A 23,997-nucleotide genomic window follows, 5' to 3' on the forward strand; every position below is an offset into this window, starting at 1 on the left:
AATCCCAGCACTTAGGGAGGCTGAGGCGGGCGACTCATGAGGTCAGGAGATCGAGACCATCCTGGCTAACACGGTGAAACCCCGTCTCTACTAAAAATACAAAAAATTAGCCATGCGTGGGGGTGGGTGCCTGTAGTCCCAGCTTCTAGAGAGGGTAAGGCAGGAGAATGATGTGAACCCAGAAGACAGAGCTTGCAGTGAGCCGAGATCACACAACTGTGGTCCAGCAAAGGTGTCAGAGCGAGGTTCTGTATCAAAAAAAAAAAAAAAAGGAACATCCTCACTTTTTAAAATGTTATACCACTCTCTGCTTCCAAGTTATTCCCTGTTTGGGCCTGTGGGAGCTGACACCATCCTCCTATATGTAATTAATAACTGATGTCTGGCTTATCTGTTTAGTAATAGATGTTATGTGTTTAACGGTGCCAGTAAATGTAGGGTGCGAATTCCTTCCTCACTAGTGGGGTGCATGAGACGCTATTGAAACAATTGGCAACACAAATGGAATGGACCAGCCCTCATGCAGGACACCTGCTCAACTTGACCTACCTGCTGTCGGCTGATGGTTCCATAACACATCAGCAGTCACCTGAGTCAGAACCATGAGCTGACGATGGGCCTTCCCTTTTTTCTGCACAGTGTTTTGTGGTCTTCAGGTGTTGTCATCTTCTCCCACACTAAAATGCTCTCATCTCTTAGACATGAATGTTTAACTGCACCCCAGCATGACATTTGGCCTGTGCTTAGCACGCAGTTTTGAGGCCCTGGCTTATTAATGCACAAAAGCACAGCACATAAGCCAACACTTAAGTCCTAATTAGCAAGAATCAGGCTGTACCTCTGTAGTCCCTGCATCTGCTCTGGTCAGCATCTCTTAATGCAGAGTGAGACCAAAATGAAGGTAATAAGTGTTTTTTCCTAACCCTTGCTTTAGTTGGTCTTTCCACCAGACTGTCACCCTTTTTTAAGGATATTATAATAGCATAAAGCCACCAGCTTTACCATTAGAGAGATCTTCATTAAATTATCTTTGTTGTAATAAAGATCATCTGGAGGAAATACTGGTCTGGACACAATAATAAATGTTAAGCTTTCTAATATTTTCCACTTTTAGACACACAATTGAAAGGATCATTTATAATGGCAAAAATATACTTTTTTCTAACTAATCTATCCTATGACTAAGACACTATTAGCAATTAAAGTAGACAGAGCAAATCTAAATGTGAGAGAAAAAGTAATTTCTACTTATGTTTGAACAGATGAAAGCACGAATACTTTGAAAGCCTGAAATATTAGCTTGGAGGAATAAAATCACTTGGGGGAGCAAGAGCAGGATACACCAGCCTTTAACTCTACACTTCCCCCAAGAACAAATATACAGATAGCTATGTACAAGCCAAAATAGCCCTGGGAGGGTTCAAGAGACCACTTAAGAAACGATGGCAGCACAGTGAAGCCAAAAAAGAAAAAAGAAAAAAGAAAAAAAGAGAGAGAGAGAGAGAGAGAGTGAGAAAAAAAAAAAAACCAAACAAATAGCCATATAGAAAAAACAACTACTGAAATCAGCATACCTGAGACAGCAGAAACATCTTTTTTGGCTAGGAACAAAAAAAGCAGAAAGGGACTATCAGTATCAGCCACAAGGTGGAACCACCATGGCCCTCAGTAACCCACTCTGGCAGAAGACACTGGCATTTTTGCCACAGGGGTAAGCAACAGCCATTTCTGAGAGAAAACCCAGAGGAAAAGATGAAGATGTAGCATCCCCTCCCATATCCCTTTTCCCTCACCAAAAATACCGTGACTGTTGTGCCAAACCAGGATTGGAACTACTACCTTTCTTAATCTGCATGTGTCTCGGACATATGAGCAGCAACCATTTCAAAAGCTCCCACATAAAAATGCTCATACAAAATTTATTCTGTTACTTAAGAGTGTTTATGGATTTACATTCCATTTGTGGACTGCCTATCTCACTGGATCTTCTTTCCTGCAGTAAGACATGGTTTGGGTGCTGCTGAAGGTCATTGTCTCAATTTATCTGGTGTTTGCAGAAGAGATGTCTGCAAAGTAGTAGAAGATCAAATTGGTGCCTGCCGAAGAAGGATGAAGTGCTGTAGAGCATGGTGGATTTTAATGCCAATTCCAACACCACTTACCATGTCAGATTATCAAGAACCCCTTACTCCTAAGTTGAAATGAAACTGACATAATATAAAAATACATCAAAAGTGAAGTTATTTGCATCTAAGAATATTAAAATATACATATTAGTACTTCCTTCTGATAACTATCTTGTATTTTCACTTATCAACATAAATGAATAAATACTAATTTCAAATATACCCAATACTATTTCTTTGTGAGTCATTAACATATCTTAACAAAACCTTTAAAAATGAGAAAACTGTTATTTTTGTCTTCCAAGATGGTGGATTGAAGGCATTGTTAGCCTGCCTCTTGCACTTGGAAAGACAAAATGGTGTGCAGAGATTTGCACTGAACTTTCTTTCAAGAAGCAACACAGGAATTTACCAGGAAAATTGAAATAAGCCACAGACCATTTGAAAGAAGTGGCAGGATGCAGCTTACACCATAAGCTAGGCAGAAAATTTTGAGTTTCCAGGGTGTGAGAGGGAGATAGACTGACTCTAAGGTATACACTTCCATTGGGAACCCTATCAATCTAGGCCATGGGGGGAGGCCTTCATCCTCCTCAGGGCTGGAGTTGATTTACTGAAGAGTGGCGAGCATATGAGGAGTGGCATTGGGATGTGCTTTGAGTCTCCAGCACGTTCCCAGTTTCTGGCAGGATGGAGGGAAGCCATTTCTCTTTCTACCTCAGAGAGGACCTCCCAGAAGTCTGCCAGCTAACTCAAATGCTGGTCACAGGTTGAGAGAACCTCCCAACTGAAATGTTTGATATAATCGTGTGTGGGGACAAACTCCCCAGGCCAGAACTGAGAGGTGAGTGGGACGTGTGATGCAGCAGCAAGCACAGGAGCTGGAAGCGCCTGCTCTGCAGGTGGATCAGGAGGGGCGTGGCCTGAAGGCTGCAGTTACTGTCTCAATAGGAGAGGCTTATGGTATGGGTCAGTTTTGAGCTCTGAGTTCAGACTTCTTGAAAGTTAGCTAGCTACTCCCAGTGGAACACTCTTGGTGTGAGACTTGCCTTGCCAGGGGTGTGGGAGCTGGATGGGGCTTACTGCCAAGCTGCTACTCCCCATTCTTCATATGGACTCTCCTTGTACAGAGGCAGAGGCAGCTTCACTTCTTTCTGGAAAATTACCCCAGTGGCCCAAGAACTGCCTTCCAATTCCCACTGGTGCCACTGCTTGTCCTACACATAGAGAGCCAGAGCATCACTTTACCTGACCTTGTTCCCACCTGGTTTTGCTCAACCACCTACCCTGGTAGATTAACACAAATAACAGAAGAAACTTTTAGATGCCCTTTGGCTCTACCCGTTCCCTGAGACGCCAGAGTACCTCCCATGGGTAACATAAGGCAAGTCCAAATCTCACCACTACCACCAGAGCCGGCAGTCTTTTGCAAGCACCACCTCGTGGCTGAAGGCCAACTGACACAGTTCATAAGAACATCTTGAATTCAGAACATTCAGTGTCATGGCAGGCCGGGGAGCCTCCTCTGCCCTAATTTGGCTCTCTATCACACATTCACACAGACACACACACACAAACACACACACACACTCACACATCAACCTACTGGCAAACCAAGGTAAAACACACACACACACACACACACACCTGCTCAATTCAGGCCATTATCCCTGATGAACATCGATGCAAAAATTCTCAATAAAATACTGGCAAACTGAATCCAGCAGCACATCAAAAAGCTTATCCACCACGATCAAGTGGGCTGCATCTTTGGGATGAAAGGCTGGTTCAACATACACAAATCAATAAATGTAATTGAGCACATAAACAAAACCAAAGGCAAACACCAGACAATTGTTTTGATAGATGCAAAAATGCCTCTGATAAAATTCAACATCCCTTCCTGTTAAAAACTCTCAATAAACTAGGTATTGATGGAACATATCTTAAAATAATAAGAGCTATTTCATACAGCCAATATCATAAAGAATAGGCAAAAGCTGGAAGCATTCCATTTGAAAACTGGTACAAGATAAGGAAGCCCTCTGTAACCACTTCTATTCAACATAGTATTGGAAGTTCTAGCCAGGGCAATCAGGCAATAGAAAGAAATAAAGGTATTCAAATAGGAACAGAGAAAGTCAACTTGTCTCTGTTTGCCAATGACATGACTTCATATTGAGAAAACCCCATCATCTCAACTGAAAAACTTCTTGAACTGATAAGCAACTTCACCAATGTCTCAAGATACAAAATAATTGTGCAAAAATCACAAGCATTCCATTACACCAACAATAGTCAAGCAGAGAGCCAAATCACGAATGAACTCCCATTCACAATTGCTACAAAGAGAGTAAAATACCTAGGAATACAACTAGGAGTACAAGGGATGTGAAGGACCTCTTCAAGGACAACTGCAAACCACTGCTCAAGGTAATAAGAGAGGACACAGACGAATGGAAAAACATGCCATCCTCATGAATAGGAACAATCAATATTGTGAGAATGGCCATACTGCCCAAACATTATAGATCCAATGCTATACCCATCAAAATACCGTTGACATTTTTCACAGAATTAGAACGAACTATTTTAAATGTCATATGGAATCAAAGAATACCCCATATAGCCAAGACAATCATAAACAAAAATAACAAAGCTGGAGGCATTACACTAACTTCAAACTGTACTAGAAGGCTACAGTACCAAAACAGCAGGCTACTGCTGCCAAAACAGACATATAGACCAATGGAGCAGAACAAAGACCTCAGAAATAATACCACACATCTATGGCCACCTGATCTTTGACAAACCTGACAAAAACAAGCAAGGCAGAAAGGATCTCCTATTCAGTAAATGATGCTGGGAAAACTGGCTTGCCATATACAGAAAACCAAAACTTGACCCCTTCCTTACACCTTATACAATAATTAACTCAAGATGGATTAAAGACTTAAATGTAAAATCCAAAACCATAAAAACCCTAGGAGAAAACCTAGGCAATACCATTCAGGACACAGGCAAGGACAAAGACTTCATGACAAAAATATCAAAAGCAATTGCAACAAAAGCCAAAATTGACAAATCCGATCTAATGAAACTAAAGACCTTCTGCACAGCAAAGAAACTATCATCAGCATGAGTAATCAACCTACAGGATGGGAGAAAATTATTGCAACCTACCCATCTGACAAAGGTCTAATGACAAAATTGACAAGGAACTTAAACATATTTATAAGCAAAAAAACAACCCCATCAAAAGTGAGCAAAGGATATGAACAGAAACTTATCAAAAGAAGACATTTATCTAACCAACAAATATATTTTTTAAAAGCTCAACAATACTGATCATCAGAGAAGTGAAAATCAAAACTACAATGAGATACCATCTTACACCCATCAGAATGGTGATTTTTTTTTTTTTTTTTTTGAGACGGAGTCTCGCTCTGTGGCCGAGGCTGGAGTGCAGTGGCCGTGGCCGGATCTCAGCTCACTACAAGCTCCGCCTGCCGGGTTCACGCCATTCTCCCGTCTCAGCCTCCCGAGTAGCTGGGACTACAGGCGCCCGCCACCTCGCCCAGCTGGTTTTTTGTATTTTTTTTTTTTTTTATTAGAGACGGGGTTTCACCGTGTTAGCCAGGATGGTCTTGATCTCCTGACCTCGTGATCCGCCCGTCTCGGCCTCCCAAAGTGCTGGGATTACAGGCTTGAGCCACCGTCCCCGGCCATGGTGATTATTAAAAAGTTAAGAAACAATAGATGCTGGTGAGGCTGAGAAGAAAGAGGAACGCTTTTACACTGTTGGGGAAACTGTAGATTAGTTCAACCATTGTGGAAGACAGTATGGTGATTCCTCAAGGATCTAGAACCAGAAACACCTTTTGACCCAGTAATCCCATTACTGGCTATATCCCAAAGGAATATAAATCATTCCACTATAAAGACACATGCACATGTAAGTTTATTGCAGCACTATATACAATGGCAAAGACACGAAACCAACCCAAATGCCCTTCAGTGCTAGACTGGATAAAGAAAATGTAGTACATATACACCATAAAATACTATGCAGTCATAAAAAGGAATGAGATCATGTCTTTTGCAGGCACATGGATGAAGCCATCATACTGGGCAAACTAACACAGTAACAAAAAAATCAAACACCGCATTTTCTCACTAATAAGTGAAAGTTGAACATTGAGAAAACAAGGACACAGTGAGGGGAACAACACACAACACGGCCCACTGGGGACTGGGGGTGAGGGAAGAGAACTTAAAGGATGAGTCAATAGGTGCAACAAACCACCATGGCAGAGGATACCTATATAACAAACCTGTACGTTCTGCACATGTATCCCGTATTTTTTAAATTTAAAAACAGGAAATACTTATGTACATACATACATACATACACACACACATACATTCTTCCCAGATCTTCATTCCTGGTAAGCCAAAGAACCTGGAGAAACACCAGAATTCTGTCCCTCTGAAAATGCAGGACAGGTCTACCTTCATCAACATAAAATTTTGGACCAAATGTGGTAACTGCAGGTCCACCCCACAATGAGTAACTGAAAATTGAGGCAGTATTTCAGATCCTAAAAAACTGATGAAGTAATTCGTGACACATTTGGGTTCTTTTAGACTTTTCCTACTATGAAGAGTGCTAGTAGGAAGAAGGAAGAACGGTATACAAATATCTGTTTGATTCTCTGCTTTCAGAATCCTTTGCTTGTTTGTGTCCAGTCAGCCAGGCTTTTCCAGTCTGTAATTTTTGTTGTTTCCTTTTGTCAAGTTTTAGAAGATTTTATTTTATTTCTATTGAATTTTAAGACATTTTTAGATATGTATTAAAACATTATCTCACATGCTCTGTGTTACATTTCATTTATTTTCATCGTCTTTTTTATTTTATTATAGTTTATATTCTAGGGTATATATGCACAACGTGTAGGTTTGTTACACATGTATACATGTGGCATGTTGCTGTGCTGCACCCATTAACTCGTCATATACATTAGGTATATCTCCTAACGTTATCCTTCCCTCCTCCCCCCACCCCACAACAGGCCCTGGTGTGTGATATTCCCCTTCCTGTGTCCAGGTGTTCTCATTGTTCAATTCCCATCCATGAGTGAGAACATGTGGTGTTTGGTTTTCTGTTCTTGCAGTAGTTTTCTGAGAATAATGGTTTCCAGCTGCATCCATGTCCCTATGAAGGACATGAACTCATTCTCTTTTATGGCTGCATAGTATTCCATGGTGTATATGTGCCACATTTTCTTAATCCAGTCTATCATTGATGAACATTTGTGTTGGTTCCAAGTCTTTACTGTTGTGAATAGTAACGCAATAAATATATGTGTGCATGTGTCTTTATAGCAGCATGATTTATAATCCTTTGGGGATATAGCCAGTAATGGGATGGCTGGGTCAAATGGTATTTCTAGTTCTAGATCTTTAAGGAATCGCCACGCTGTTCTCCACAATGGTTGAACTAGCTGACAGTTCCACTAACAGTGTAAAAGTGTTCCTATTTCTCCACATCCTCTCCAGCACCTGTTGTTTCCTGACTTTTTAATGATCACTATTCTAACTGGTGTGAGATGATATCTCATTGTGGTCTTGATTTGCATTTCTTTGATGGCTAGTGATGATGAGCATTTTTTCATGTGTCTGTTGACTGCATAAATGTCTTCTTTTGAGAAGTGTCTGTTCATATCCTTTGCCCACTTTTTGATGGTTTTTTTTTTTCTTGTAAATTTCTTTGAGTTATTTGTAGGTTCTGGATATTAGCCCTTTGTCAGATGAGTAGATTGCAAAAATTTTTCTCCCATTCTGTAGGTTGCCTGTTTATTCTGATGGTAGTTTCTTCTGCTATGCAGAAGCTCTTTAGTTTAATTACATCCCATTTGTCAATTTTGGCTTTTGTTACCATTGCTTTTGTTGTTTCAGACATGAAGTCCTTTCCCATGCTTATGTCCTGAATGGTATCGCCTAGGTTTTCTTCTAGGGTTTTTATGGTTTTAGGTCTAACATTTAAGTCTCTAACCTATCTTGAATTAATTTTTGTATAAGGTGTAAGGAAAGGATACAGTTTCAGCTTTCTACTTATGGCTAGCCACTTTTCCCAGCAGCATTTATTAAATAGGGAACCCTTTCTCCATTTCTTGTTTTTGTCAGGTTTGTCAAAGATCAGATAGTTGTAGAAGTGTGATATTATTTCTGAGGGCTCTGTTCTGTTCCATTGGTCTAGAGCTCTGTTTTGGTACCAGTACCATGCTGTTTTGGTTACTGCAGCCTTGTAGTATAGTTTGAAGTCAGGTAGTGTGATGCCTCCAGCTTTGTTCTTTTGACTTAGGATTGTCTTGGCAATGCGGGCTCTTTTTTGGTTCCATATGAACTTTAAAGTAGTTTTTTCCAATTCTGTGGAGAAAGTCATTTGTAGCTTAATGGGGATGGCATTAAATCTGTAAATTACCTTGTGCAGTATGGCCATTTTCACGATATTGATTCTTCCTATCCATGAGCATGGAATGTATGAAATGTTCTCCCATTTGTTTCTGTCCTCTTTTATTTCATTGAGCAGTGGTTTGTAGATCTCCTTGAAGAGGTCCTTCACATCCCTTGTAAGTTGGATTCCTAGATATTTTATTCTCTTTGAAGCTATTGTGAATGGGAGTTCACTTATGGTTTGGTTCTCTGCTTGTCTGTCATTGGTGTATAAGAATGCCTGTGATTTTTGCAAATTGATTTTGTATCCTGAAACTTTGCTGAAGTTGCTTATCAGCTTAAGGAGATTTTGGGCTGAGATGATGAGGTTTTCTAAATATACAATCATGTCATCTGCAAACAGGGACAACTTGACTTCCTCTTTTCCTAATTGAATACCCTTTATTTCTTTCTCTTGCCTGGTTGCCCTGGCCAGATGTTCAACACTATGTTGAATAGGAGTGGGGAAAGAGGGCATCCCTGTCTTGTGCTAGCTTTCAAGGGGAATGCTTCCAGTTTTTGCCTATTCAATATGATATTGGCTGTGGGTTTGTCATAAATAGCTCTTATTATTTTGAGATATGTTCCATCAATACCGAATTTATTAAGCTTTTAGCATGAAGAGCTGTTGAATTTTGTCAAAGGCCTTTTCTGCATCTATTGAGATAATCATGTGGTTTTTGTCCTTGGTTCTGTTTATATGCTGGATTACGTTTATTGATTTGTGTATGTTGAACCAGCCTTGCATCCCAGGGATGAAGCCCACTTGATCATGGTGGATAAGCTTTTTGAAGTGCTGTGGATTTGGTTTGCCAGTATTTTATTGAGGATTTTTGCATGGATGTTCATCAGGGATATTGGTCTAAAATTCTCTTTTTTTGTTGTGTCTCTGCCAGGCTTTGGTATCAGGATGACGTTGGCCTTATAAAATGAGTTAGGGAGGATTCCCTCTTTTTCTATTGATTGGAATAGTTTCAGAAGGAATGGTACCAGCTCCTCCTTGTACCTCTGGTAGAATTTGGCTATGAATCTTTCTGGTCCTGGACTTTTTTGGTTGGTAGGCTATTAATTATTGCCTCAATTTCAGAGCCTGTTGTTGGTCTATTCAGGGATTCAACTTCTTCCTGGTTTAGTCTTGGGAGAATGTATGTGTCCAGGAATTTATCCATTTATTCTAGGTTTTCTAGCTTATTTACGTAGAGGTGTTTTTAGTATTCTCTGATGCTAGTTTGTATTTCTGTGGGGTCAGTGGTGATATCCCCTTTATCATTTTTTATTGCATCTATTTGATTTTTCTCTCTTTTCTTCTTTATTAGTCTTGCTAGCTGTCTATCAATTTTGTTAATCTTTTCAAAAAACCAGCTTCTGGATTCATTGATTTTTTAAAGGGTTTTCTGTGTCTCTGTCTCCTTCAGTTCTGCTCTGATCTTAGTTATTTCTTGCCTTCTGCTAGCTTTTGAATGTGTTTGCTCTTGCTTCTCTAGTTCTTTTAATTGTGATATTAGGATGTCAATTTTAGATCTTTCCTGCTTTCTCTTGTGGGCATTTATTGCTATAAATTTTGCTCTACACATTGCTTTAAATGTGTCCAGAGATTCTGGTATGATGTATCTTTGTTCTCATTGGTTTCAAAGAACATCTTTATTTCTGGCTTCATTTCGTTATGTAACCAGTAGTCATTCAGGAGCAAGTTGTTTAGTTTCCATTTAGTTGAGCAGTTTTGATTGAGTTTCTTAATCCTGAATTCTTGTTTGATTGCACTGTGGTCTGAGAGACAGTTTGTTATAATTTCTGTTCTTTTATATTTCCTGAGGAGTGCTTTACTTCCAACTATGTGGTCAATTTTGGAATAAGTGCGATGTGGTGCTGAGAACAATGTATATTCTGTTGGTTTGGGTGGACAGTTCTGTAGATGTCTATTAGGTCTGCTTGGTGCAGAGTTGGGTTCAATTCCTGTACATCCTTAACTTTCTGTCTCATTGATCTGTCTAATGTTGATAGTGGGATATTAAAGTCTCCCATTATTAATGTGTGGGAGTCTAAGTCTCTGTAAGTCTCTAAGGCCTTGCTTTATGAATCTGGGTGCTCCTGAATTGGGTGCATATATATTTTGGAAAGTTAACTCTTCTTGTTGAATTGATCCCTTTATGATTATGTGATGGCCTTCTTTGTTTCTTTTGATCTTTGTTGGTTTAAACTCTGTTTTATCAGTGACTAGGATTGCAACCCCTGCCGTTTTTTGTTTTCCATTTGCTTGGTAGATCTTCCCCCATCCCTTTATTTTGAGCCTATGTGTGTCTCTGCATGTGAGATGGGTCTCCTGAATACAGCAAACTGATGGGTCTTGTCATCACCAGGCCTGACCTACAAGAGCTCCTGACTCTTTATCCAACTTGCCAGTCTGTGTCTTTTAATTGGAACATTTAGCCCATTTACATTTAGGTTAATATTATTACATGTGAACTTGATCCTGTCATTATGATGTTAGCTGGTTATTTTGCTCATTAGTTGATGCAGTTTCTTCCTAGCATTGATGGTCTTTACATTTTGGCATGTTTTTGCAGTGGCTGGTACTGGTTGTTCATTTCCATGTTTAGTGCTTCCTTCAGGAGCTCTTGTAGGGCAGGCCTGGTGGTGACAAAATCTCTCAGCATTTGCTTGTCTGTAAGGATTTTATTTCTCCCTCACTTATGAAATTTAATTTGGCTGGATATGAAATTCTGGGTTGAAAATTCTTTTCTTTAAGAATGTTGAATATTGCCCCACCCCTCCCTTCTGGCTTGTAGAGTTTCTGCCGAGAGATCCACTGTTAGTCGGATGGGCTTCCCTTTGTGGGTAACCTGACCTTTCTTTCTGGCTGCCCTTAACATTTTTTCCTTCATTTCAACTTTGATGAATCTGACAGTTATGTGTCTTGGAGTTGCTGTTCCAGAGGAGTATCTTTGTGGCGTTCTCTGTATTTCCCGAATTTGAATGTCGGCCTGCCTTGGTAGGTTGGGGGAGTTCTCCTGGATAATATCCTGCAGAGTGTTTTCCAACTTGGTTCCATTCTCCCCATCACTTTCAGATACACAAATCAGATGTAGATTTTGCCTTTTCTCATAATCCCATATTTCTTGGAGGCTTTGTTCATTTCTTTTTACTCTTTTTTCCCTAAACTTCTCTTCTCACCTCATTTTATTCATTTGATCTTCAATCACTGACACCCTTTCTTCCAGTTGACCGAGTCAGTTACTGAAGCTTGCACATTTGTCATGTAGTTCTTGTGTCATGATTTTCAGCTCTATCAGGTCATTTAAGGACTTCTCTACATTGGTTATTCTAGTTAGCCATTCAGGAAATCTTTTTCAAGGTTTTTATCTTCTTTGCTATGGGTTCGAACTTCCTCCTTTAGCTCAGAGAAGTTTGATCGTCTGAAGCCTTCTTCTCTCAACTCGTCAAAGTCATTCTCTGTTCAGCTTTGTTCCATTGCTGGAGAGGAGCTGCATTCCTTTGGAGGGGGAGTGGTGCTCAGATTTTTAGAATTTTCAGTTTTTCTGCACTTCTTTTTCCCCATCTTTGTGGTTTTATCTACCTTTGGTCTTTGATGATGTTGATGTACAGATGGGGTTTTGGTGTGGATGTCCTTTCTGTTTGTTTGTTAGTTTTCTTTCTAATAGTCATGACCCTCAGCTGCAGGTCTGTTGGAGTTTGCTCAAGGTCCACTCCAGACCCTGTTTGCCTGGGTGGCAGCAGTGGAGGCTGCAGAAGAGTGAATATTGCTGAACAGCCAGTGCTTCTGCCTGATCGTTCCTCTGGAAGTTTCGTCTCAGAGGGGTACCTGGTTGTGTGAGGTATGAGGTGTCAATCTGACCCTAGTGGGGGTGTCTCTCAGTTAGGCTACTTCAGGGTCAGGGACCCACTTGAGCAGGCAGTCTGTCTGTTCTCAGATCTCAAACTCCATGCTGGGAGAGCCACTACTCTCTTTAAAGCTGTCAGACAGTGACATTTAAATCTGCAGAGGTTTCTGCTGCCTTTTGTTTGGCTATGCCGTGTCCCCAGAGGTGGAGTCTACAGAGGCAGGCAGGCCTCTTTGAGCTGTGGTGGGCTCCACTCAGTTCAAGCTTCAAGGCCACTTTGTTTACCTACTCAAGCCTCAGCAATGGCAAGCACCCCTCCCCCAGCCTTGCAGCCTCCTTGCAGTTAGATCTCGGCCTACTGTGCTAGCAATGAGGGAGGCTCTGGGAGCGTGGGATTCTTCAAGCCAGATGTGGGATATAATCTCTTGGTGACGTTTGCTGAGACCCTTGATAAAGGACAGTGTTAGGGTGGGAGGAACCCAATTCTCCAGGTGCTGTGTATCACGGTTTCCCTTGCCTAGGAAAGGGAATTCCCTTCCCCCTTGCACTTCCTGGGTGAGGTGATGCCTCGCCCTGCTTCTGTTGTCGCTCTGTGGGCTGCATTCACTGTCCTGCCCCCACTGTCAAACAAGCCCCAGTGAGATGAACCCGGTACCTCAGTTGGAAATGCAGAAATCACCCGTCTCCTGTGTCGCTCACGCTGGGAGCTGGAGGCTGGATCTGTTCCTATTCGGCCATCTTGGAACTGCCTCTCATCACTCCTTTAATGAACAAAAGGTTTTAGCTTATATATCTTTGTGTTTGTCAAGTTTTTCTGATTTTGACTTTTCAAAATATGCTGTCATATACAAGAAACCCTTGGATATAAAATGCCATGAATATTTCTCTTTTCTTGCAGTCATAACTTCAGTGGATGTCATCAACTAATCTCTAGATTATAGCATGTTTTCTTGAAAGTGTTCCACAGTCTATTTTGGGCATTGAGAATTTCATCAAACTTAAGTGAATATTTCTACAAATTAAAGGCATAGTACCATATGATGCTTTATTATTTGCATATATTGCTTCCACAAGACCATTTAATGCAAAGACTTGTCTTGTCCCCACAGCCAGATCATTGCAACATGATATAGAATCAATTGGTCAAAAATGGGAAGGTTATCTCTGGAATGTCTATTTGACTCCATTGATCTCTCCGTCTTAATTAAGACAGAATATGCTGTGTTAATTACATAACATCGCTGCACATTCTCAAATCAGAAAGTGTAGTTCCAACTTCTTGTTGTTCAATCGCTAAAAGAATGATCTTATCTCCCAGATGCACATGCTTGGAAGTACTTCTCAACACACACACACACACTCACATCCAGACACAAAGATACAAATACACACACAGGCACAAACTGTTTAATACGTACACAATTGTTAACTGGCATTGTTTTACATGAAATAAGGCAAATGTGTAGCCACTGTCGTAACCCAGTTCCACTCCTATCATATTTGCCCATGACACTGATTAGTAAATCTGATTCAACTGTTCTATAATCACAATTTAAGCTGTGTCCATTAAATTCCGTGAGCAATGCAAAAGGATACAACCTAAGACACAAAACTTAATTGACTGCTGATATTTCATTGGTAAATTGGGTAACTGATGAGTAAATGTAGTGGAACCGGTGGGTGGGCATTAGTTATATAAGGGGTGAAGCAGCAAGATACTTCATTATTCAAAGGTGTTTGAAAGAAATTGAAACACAGGAGTGTGTGTATTCAGGTGAGGTAAAATTAGAAAACCGTGAAATAAATCTCACTTGGGGTGTAAAAAATAACATTAGGGGAGATTCTGGGTCAATTGTCCAATTGTGTAAACTGGATCTTGGAAGCAGGATCGCTTTCCTGCAATGAGACTTGTTTATTGCTGGTGGTGCTTCAGTGGAAACGATTTTGGAGAATGGCCCCTTCCTTTTGAGTATCTGCTGATTAGATTTCATGGGAAATCTGGGGTTTTAAACTCTATTCAAATGTTAACATAATTCATTCAAATGGCAAAAAATCAACAGGTTCTTTGATGTGGAATCATCACAGATCCATTTCTTCTTAGGTACAGTTATTAAAGTTGACCTACCAGAGTGAAACGATTGTGGAGAATGGCCCCTTGCTTTAGTGTACTTGCTGATTAGATTTAATGGTACATTTATCATTAGGTACAGTGATCAAAGTTGACCTACCCAAGAGTAGAGATGTCCAGGACAAAACTCAGGACTCTGTAGAATCACAGAACCTGGGTGCAATACTGTTCAAGCACATAAATATGCTCATTCAGAGTGATTCGGTGTGATGTGTGTGAATTGCAGTGTAATGAGCATGACACGCAGACAGGTTATCAAGTGGACTCACCTCAAAATCAGTTATGGGCATTACAGAACAACGATGCCAAGGTCCTGGATCCAGAGAAAAGAAACTCCAGCATCCTATGTAAAGCCACGGCATCTGGATTTCTCATGCTTCTGGGGATCATGCTCCCGTAAACGGTGACTTCTTCCTCCTTGTGAAGCATCTTTCTCAGCAGGGCTCATTTCTTCTTCCAGGACTCTGTCCAACAGAAAGAGGAAGCCTTCTGATAGAGCACACCTGACCCATGAAAAGAAAAGGGAAAGAAAGGAGGCCAAAGGTCACACTCCCCTCATTCCACCATCTTCCCTAAAATCATCCTGATTTCATGGGCCCAAGACCGGGGATGATTCTGTACACCTCGAGGCCTTGGTGTCTGGCCTAAATTCTATTCTCTTTCTCATTATCTGAAAAATTTTAAGAAAATCCCTAGAGCCAGGATCTTTATTCCTAGTAAGCCAAAAGTCCCGAAGAAACACCCAAATTCTGTCCCTCTTAGTTTGGGAAACAAGTCTACCTTCATCAGCATGAAACTTTGCATGAAATGTGTTAACTGCAAGTCCACCACACAATGCTTAACTGGAATATCAAGCAACATCTCAGATGATGAAAAACAGATGCAAGAATCCCTAGGACAAATAGTTTATTTTTCCCTTTCTTACTAAAACAACTGCCAGTATTAACAATGGTATGCAAATCTCTTTTAGATGCCCTGCTTTTAAATCTCTATGTTTCTTCTTGAGATAGGGACTCACTCCCATCACCCAGGCATTTACAGTGATTAATTCTGGTTATATGCTATTCTCAAATTTAGAACTTTACATTTCATCTCCCTCAAATGTTGATCCATTATCACATACGCATTAAAATATTATCTCTCATGTTGTGTAATATGTTGTTTTCATTTTCTTTCTTCCTTAAATGAACCAAAGGTTTTAGTTGGCATAGATTCTGATTAGTCAAGTTTTCTGATTTCATGATTTCTTAAATTGCTGTCATACATCCGCAATCACTGGAAATAGAATGTCATGAGTATTTCTCTTTTCTTGCAATCATAAATTCAGGGAATGTCATCAATTGGTATGTCGGTGATTGCATGATTTCCTGAAAGTCGTTCACAGTCTAATTAGTGCACTGAGTATTTCGTCTAACTTCAGTGCAGGTTGCCAATACTTGATGCTTTATGATTTGGGTATATAGCTTCCACAAGAGCATTTCCTGCAAAGGCATGTGTTGTTCCCCACTGGCAAGTCATTTCATTCGGATACAGAATCAATAGGCTGAACAAGGAAAGGTTATCGCTGGAATATTGATTTGACTCCACGGATCTCTTCTTTGATATTAAGGAATCAAATAGGCTGTGTTATTAACTGTACTTCACTGACAATTCTCAAGTCAGAAAGTACAGGTCCGACTTCCTGTCCTACAATGCTTGAAGGATGATCGTATATGCCAAAAGCAAACAGTTGGAAGCACATCCCAGCTAAAACACACACATATCCAGACATATAAACACAAAGACACACTCACAAGGGTATGATTGCGCATGCGACAAACTCACGCAAGCAAATCACACATACAAACACACACAGTTTCATAAGTACAGAGTTATTCCCTAGCAATATTTTAAGTAAAATAAAGCAAACGTGACACAGCAGGAGTCCATGAACACTGGCACACTCACTTCTCTGCAAGGAAGGACCAGGGATTCAAAGGGAAGAACAAGAAAAGCAAGAGGGCTCTGTTTGTGTACCAGCGATCTCAGGGAAAGTCTCCAACAACACCCAGGAGTGCACACGCACACACACACCCACACCCACGAGGGGGTTCGCGCGTGCACACACACTCACCATCACATACACAGTCAATCCGACATAAAGTAATGAGGAGCCCAGGTTTCTGTCTACGCAAGAGGGACAACTGGATAGTGATGGCTGCGTTTCAGGATGAGCCCAGACATGGGAAACATCGAGTTTTGCAGTCGTGAGTTTTCTCAACCTGTGGAGGGATTGTCTGTGTGTTTGTGTTCCTGGTAGATGACATTCAGAGTGAATTTCTGAAGAGGACATATTGCGGTGTAGGGTTGCGCGTGAGGTTATTGCAGGGGACGGGGTTGACTATTTTCTCTTGGGGTGTGTTTCAGTCGTCAGTTGTTGGTGAGCACCAGAAGTTGAAATTTTGCGAACGTGGGACTTCTGTGGATCCTTCTCGCCACCTTGAATAGTGGAAACTGGAACGCATTTGAAGAGAGGAAGGGTGTTCTTCTTTTGAACCTGCCTCGCCGTTTTTACATTGCTTGCTGGATGGACCTCAGGCGCCCGAGGACTTGCGCCCTTGGTGGAACCCACAGAATGCTGGAAACAGACAGACACACAGACACACTTGCCTATTGAATGGTGTCCATTTCCAATGAATTGAAGCAGAAAATCATCCCACTGGTATGTGAGTCATTTGGAAGTAAGTCGTCTTGATAGTAAAGGAAATCAAACACAGGAGCATGTGTGTATTCAACTAAAATAAAATCAGCAAGCACCGAAATAAATCTCATTTGGTGTGTATAAAAATGGCACTTGGGGAGATTCCGGGTCAATCGTCCCCAGCTGCGAAAGGTGCATCTCTGAAGCACAGTCCCTGACCTGCAATGAGACTTGTTCATCCGAGGTGGTGTTGCATTGGAAATGATTGTGGGAAATGGCCCCTTCCTTTTGTGTATTCGCTGATTGGATTTCGGGCTCCATTTCTCGTTCGGTGCAGTGATCCAAGTTGACTGACCTGAGAGCAAAGATGTCCAGGGCATAACTCAGGGCTCCGTACAATCACAGAATCTTGGGTGCAACCCTGCTCAAGCACATAAATGTGCGTATAAACAGTGTCTCTGTGTGACGTGAGTGCAAACTACAGTGTGATGAGCATGACTGGCAGACAGGTGATCCATCGGGCTCACCTCAAAATCAGTTATGAGCATGAAAGAACACCGATGCCCAGGTCCCGGCTTCAGACATAACACCCTCCAGCGTCTTGTGTGAAGCCATGGCATCTGGACTGCTCACGCTTCTGGGGATCATTCTCCTGAAAATCGTGGCTCCTTTCTCCCTGTGGACCAACTCTCTAAGCAGCGCTTCTTTCCTCTCCCAGGACTCTTTCCATCGGGCATGGGAAGCCTTCTGATTGAACACACCTGCCCCATGAAAAGACAATGGAAAGAAACGGGGCAGGCCGGGCGCGGTGGCTCAAGCCTGTAATCCCAGCACTTTGGGAGGCCGAGACGGGCGGATCACGAGGTCAGCAGATCGAGACCATCCTGGCTAACACGGTGAAACCCTGTCTCTACTAAAAAATACAAAAAACTAGCCGGACGAGGTGGTGGGCACCTGTAGTCCCAGCTACTTGGGAGGCTGAGGCAGGAGAATGGCTTAAACCCGGGAGGCGGAGCTTGCAGTGAGCTGAGATCCGGCCACTGCACTCTAGCCTGGGAGACAGAGCGAGACTCCGTCTCAAAAAAATAAAATAAAATAAAATTAAAATTAAAAAAAAAAAGAAAAAAAAGAAACGGGGCCAAAGGTCACAGTCCTCTCATTCCACCATCCTCCCTAAAATCATCCTGATTTCATGGGCCCTGAGGCCAGGGTGTTTCTTTACACCTCGAGGCCTTGGCGCCGGGCCTAAATTCTGCCCGGTTTCTCACTCTCTAAGACATTTGGACAAAATCCCTGGAGCCAGGATCTTCATTCCTGGTAAGCCAAAGGACCTGAAGACACACCCAAATTCTGCCCCTCCTAGTTTGGGGAGCATGTCTACATTCATCGGCTTTACATTTTGCACCAAATGTGGGAACTGCCAGTCCACCACACAATGCCTACCTGGGGGAAACGGAGGCAACATCGCAGATCCTGAACAATCCATGCAAGAATCCATGAGATAAATGCCTTCTTTTCGCCCTTTCCTACTGAAACAAGGGCCAGTAGCCAACAATGGTGTACAAACCTCTGTTTCACTCCCTGCTCTTAAATCTCTCTGTTTCTTTCTTCTTGAGGCAGGGTGCCCCACTCCCGTCACCCAGGCTTTTCCAGTGTTTAATTCTGGTTGTTTGCTTTTGTCAAATTTAGAACTTCTTATTGCATCTCTCTCAAATGTGGATCCATTATCACATACATATGAAAATGTCATTTCCCCTGGTGTGTGACATGTGCTTTTTGTTTTCATCCTTTGTTACATAAACCGAAGGTTTTAGTTGACATAGCTTCCGATTACTCAAGTTTCTTGATTTCATGATTTCTTAAATTGATTTCGTACGTCCGCAACCACTGGAAATAGAATGTCGTATTTCTCTGTTCTTACAATCATAAATTCGGGGATGTCATCAATCAGCCTCTCAGGGATTGCATGATTTCCTGATGGTCTTTCACAGTCTAATTTGTGCATTGAGTATTTCATCTAACTTCAGTGCATGTTTCCAGCACTCTATGCTTTATGATTTGGCTATCTAGCTTCCACAAGTGCATTTCCTGCAAAGACTTATCTTGTTCCATACTGGCAAGTCATTTCACTCGGATATGGAATCAAGAGGCTGAACATAGAAAGGTTATCACTGGAATATCTATTGGATTCCATGCATCCCTATACGTACACACACACACACACACACACAGAGTTTCAGCCATTCCTACATAACATAATGTGGTCCTCAGGTTTTTGTTTATGCAAGAGGGACAACTGGTTAGTGTTGGCTTCATTTCAAGATGATTCCATATATAATGTGTTTTTGTGGGGTTTTTAGTATTCTGATCATGTGAAGCGACTGTCTCTGTGCATGCATTTTCACAGTAGATGACATCCTGTGTGAATATGTGTGTACTACTTTTTGAGGTGTAGGTTTCCCCCTCAGGTTACTGGATGGATTTGAATTTATTATTCTGTCTTGGTTTGTTTTGTTTAGTCAATTGGTAGACGAGAGTAGGTGAAATTTTGCTAATGTGGTATATATGTGAATCATTCTTGCGAATGTGAATAATTGAAGCTGGGATGCATTTGTAACATTGAAGGGCGTTCTTATTTTTTACCCCAACTTTTTTTGCATTTGTTTTCAAGCAACCTCAGGTGCCCTGGGTAGAACCTAGGTAATTCTTGGAACAGACAAACGGATGCTGCTCATTTTATGGTGTCAGTTTAAGTTTAATTTAAAAGGAAAATTTTCTCACCAGTATGTAACTCATTTTCAAATAAGTTATACTTATCATAAATGGAATAATACACAATACACGGAAGTGTGTGTGTATGAAACTACAGTCAAATTAGAAAGTTCTTAAATAAGCTGCATTTCATGAGTAAAGGATGGAATTTTGGGAAATTCGAGATCAACCATCCAGCTGTGAAATCTGTGTCTTTGAAGTAGTATCCCTGTCCTGGGAGTTGTTTTTCTCTGGTGCTATTTCAGTGGAAACTAGTTTGGGGAATAGCACCTTCACTTTTTATATTTGCTTGTTACTTTTCATTGTAAATCTGTGTTTTTAAACTGTATTTAAATGTTAATAGAATCCATCCCAATAAAACATAACCAACAAGTCTTTTCATTTCTAATCGTCACAGATCAATCTCTTGTTAGTTATGGTGATCAGTTTACTCACCTGAGAGTAAATGACACCTTGGCAGAACACAGGGCTCCATAGAAGTACAGAATCTTGGGTCCAACCCTGTCGAAGCATCAAAATGTGTATATTAACAATGTGTCTGTGTGAATTGTGTGTGAAGTAAAGTGAGATTAGTAAAACTTGCAGTAGATTATTAATTTGGTTCACTTAGTAATCAGCGAGTGAGCTTTAAAGAATATCAATGACTAGTGCCTACCCACCAGAGATAAGAACCTCCAGTGTCTTGTGTGAAACCATGGCATCTGGGTTGCTCATGATTCTGAAGATAATTCTCCTGTCCCCCATGGTTTCAGAATCACTGCAGGTGTTGGAAACAGATAACACATCATTCCCTTGCTCTCTCTGTTCTCTTCACTCAGGAAAACTCTCACTGGGACCAAGGAAAATCCTATGGTTTCCTAGGGAGAAGGATTTTTCTCAGGAGAGAAAATGGTGGCTCCCTCCTCCTTGTTGAGCCTCTTCATCAGGATTGACCCTTTGTCTCTCCAGGACTCTCTTCATCAGACTCGAGATGCCCCCTGGTTGAGCACATCTGGCCTATGAACAAATAAGGGGAAGGAATGGTTCCAAAGATGGTACTATGCTCACGCCACCATCCCCTCTGAAAGTATCCTGACATCATCAGCCCTGGGTCAGAAGCTGTTTCTTTATACCTCTCGGCTTCGCCTCACAGCCTAAATTCTGCCCTATTTCCTACATCTTGTAAATTTTGACAAAACCTGTAGAGCCTAGATCTTCATTCCTAACAGGCCAAAGGGAGGTACACCAGAATTCTGTCCCTCTGAGACTGCAGGACATCTCAGCTTCCATCAACATGAAATTTTGCATCAAATATAGTTACTGCAGGTCCACCTCACAATGAGTAATGGAAGTTGAGACAACATCTCAGACCCTGTACAGTTTTCGGCCAAGCTCATTTAGTTTGGCAAAGATTTTACTCTATAAATCAGTTGTGAAAACACTTAGGATTCATATTATTTAGTCTTTTAATCAGTCTGTTATTATTTTCAATGTATTTACTACACTTTCGCTTAATATTTCTGATAAACTTTGATGCAAAATTCTCAATATAATAGTGGCAAACCAAATCCAGCAATACATCAAAAAGCTTATCCACCAAGATCAAGTCAGCCTCATTTCTTGGGCGCAAGGCTGGTTCAACATATGCAAATTAATAAATGTAATTCACCACATAAACAGATCTAAAGACAAAAACCCCATGATTATTTCAGTTGACTCAGAAAAGGTCTTTGATAAAATTCAACACTCCTTTATGTTAAAAACTCTCATGAAGCTAGGTATTGATGGAACATGCCTCAAAATAATAAGAGCCATTTATGACAAACCCATAGTCAATATCATACTGAATAGGCAAAAGCTGGAAATATTCCATTTGAAATTTGGCACAAGACAAGAATGCCCTCTCTCACCACTCCTATTCAATATAGTGTTGGAAGTTCTGGCCAAGGCAATCAGCAAGAGAAAGAAATAAATCATATTCAAACAGGAAAAGAGGAAGTCAAACTGTCTTTTTTTGCAGATGACATTATCCTATATCTATAAAATTCCATCACCTCAGCCCAAAAGATTTTTAAGCTACAAGCAACTTCAGCAAAGTCTCAAGATACAAAATCAGTGCAAAAATCTCAAGCATTCTTATACACCAACAATAGACAAGAAGAGAGCCAAATCACAAATGAATTCCCATTTACAATTGATACAAAGAGTATAAAATACCTAGGAATACAGCTAACAAGGCAAGTGAAGGATCTCTTCAAGGAGAACTACAAACCACTACTCAAGGAAACAAGAGAGGACGCAAACAAACGGAAATACATTCCGTGCTCATGGGTAAGAAGAATCAGTATGATGAAAACGGCCATACTTCCCAAAGTAATTCATAGATTCAATGCTATTCCCATAAACTACCATGGACATTTTTTACAAAATTAGAAAAATCTACTTCAAAATTCATATGGAATGAAAAAAGAGCCCATATACCCAGGGCAATCCTAAGCAAAAATAACAAAGCATCATGCTACCTGACTTCAAACCATATTACAAGGCTACAGTAACCCAAACAGCATGGTAGTGGAACAAAACAGACACATAGACCAATGGAATGGAATAGAGATATCAGAAATAAGACTGCACATCTACAACCATTTTATTTTGGATGAAAACAAGCAATGAGGAAAGCATTTCCTATTTAATAATAAATGGTGCTGGAAAAACTAGCTAGACATATGCAGAAAACTGAAACTGGACCCCTTCCTTATACCTTACAGAAAAATGAACTGAAAATGGATTAAAGATTTAAATGTAAAACCCAAAATTATAAAAATCCAACCCCATATAAAAGTGGGCAAAAACTGGGTGCAGTAGCTCATGCCTGTAATCCCAGAAGTTTGGGAAGGTGAGGTAGGCAGATAACTTGAGGCCAGGAGTTCAAGATCAACCTGGCCAACACGGTGAAACTCAGTCTCTACTAAAAATACAATAAATTAGCCGGATGTGGTGGCAGGTGCCTGTAATCCCAACTACTCAGGAGGCTGAGACAGAAGAATTGCCTGAATCTGGGAGGCAGAGGTTGCAGTGACCCGAGATTGTGCCACTGAACTCCACCCTGGGTGACACAGTGAGACTCTGTCTTTATGAAAATAAAAATATTTTTAAAAGTGAGCAAAGGATATGAACAGACACTTCCCAAAACAAGACATTTATGCAGCCAACAAACATGTGGGGAAAAAAAAAGCCCAACATTACTGATCATTAGAGAAATACAAATCAAAACCACAGTGAGATGCCATCTCATGCCAGTCAGAATGGCAATTATTAAAAAGTCAAGAAACAACAGATGCTGGTGAGACTGTGGGGAAACAGGAACACTTTTACACTGTTGGAGCGAATGTAAATTCAACCACTGTGGAAGACAGTGTGGTGATTTTTCAAAGACCTAGAATCAGAAATACCATTTGACCCAGCAATGCCATTACTGGGTATATACCCAAAGGAATATAAATTCTTGTATTATAAAGATACTTGCACGCATATGTTCATTGCCACACTATTCACAATAGCAAAAACATGGAATCAACCCAAATGCCCACCAGTGACAGACTGGATACAGAAAATGTGATACATATACACCATGGAATACTATGCAGCCATAAAAAGGAATGAGATCATGTCCTTTGCAGGGACATGGATGAAGCTGGAAACCATTATTCTCAGCAAACTAATGCAGGAACAGAAAACCAAATACACATGTTCTCACTTAAAACCAAATACAGATGAACAATGAGAAAACATAGACACAGGGAGAGGAACAACATACACTGGAGTCTGTCTTGGGGTGAGTGGGGAGGGTGTGCATCAGAATAAATAGCTAACGCATGTGGGGCTGAATACCTAGGTTACGGGTTGATAGGTACAGCAAACCACCATAACACACACTTACCTATGTAACAAACCTGCACGTCCTGCACATGTATCCCT

The 23,997-nt window shown here is 40.9% G+C and overlaps 1 long non-coding RNA gene across 2 annotated transcripts; it reads right to left on the reverse strand.

Moving 5' to 3' along the window:
* Nucleotides 1–2,044: 2,044 nt before the first annotated feature.
* Nucleotides 2,045–23,997, reverse strand: LOC117082554. 2 transcript variants are annotated; one of them, XR_004436668.1, is made up of 3 exons: nucleotides 23,960–23,997; nucleotides 20,476–20,541; nucleotides 2,045–2,096 (listed from the first exon to the last, which is right to left on the reverse strand). It is a non-coding gene; the product is annotated as an uncharacterized LOC117082554 (long non-coding RNA). The 2 variants fall into 2 exon arrangements; XR_004436669.1 differs by lacking the exon at nucleotides 23,960–23,997 and adding an exon at nucleotides 20,700–20,784.

Source organism: Trachypithecus francoisi, unplaced genomic scaffold (assembly GCF_009764315.1).
Source record: "Trachypithecus francoisi isolate TF-2019V2 unplaced genomic scaffold, Tfra_2.0 Lachesis_group9, whole genome shotgun sequence".
NCBI lineage: Eukaryota > Metazoa > Chordata > Mammalia > Primates > Cercopithecidae > Trachypithecus > Trachypithecus francoisi.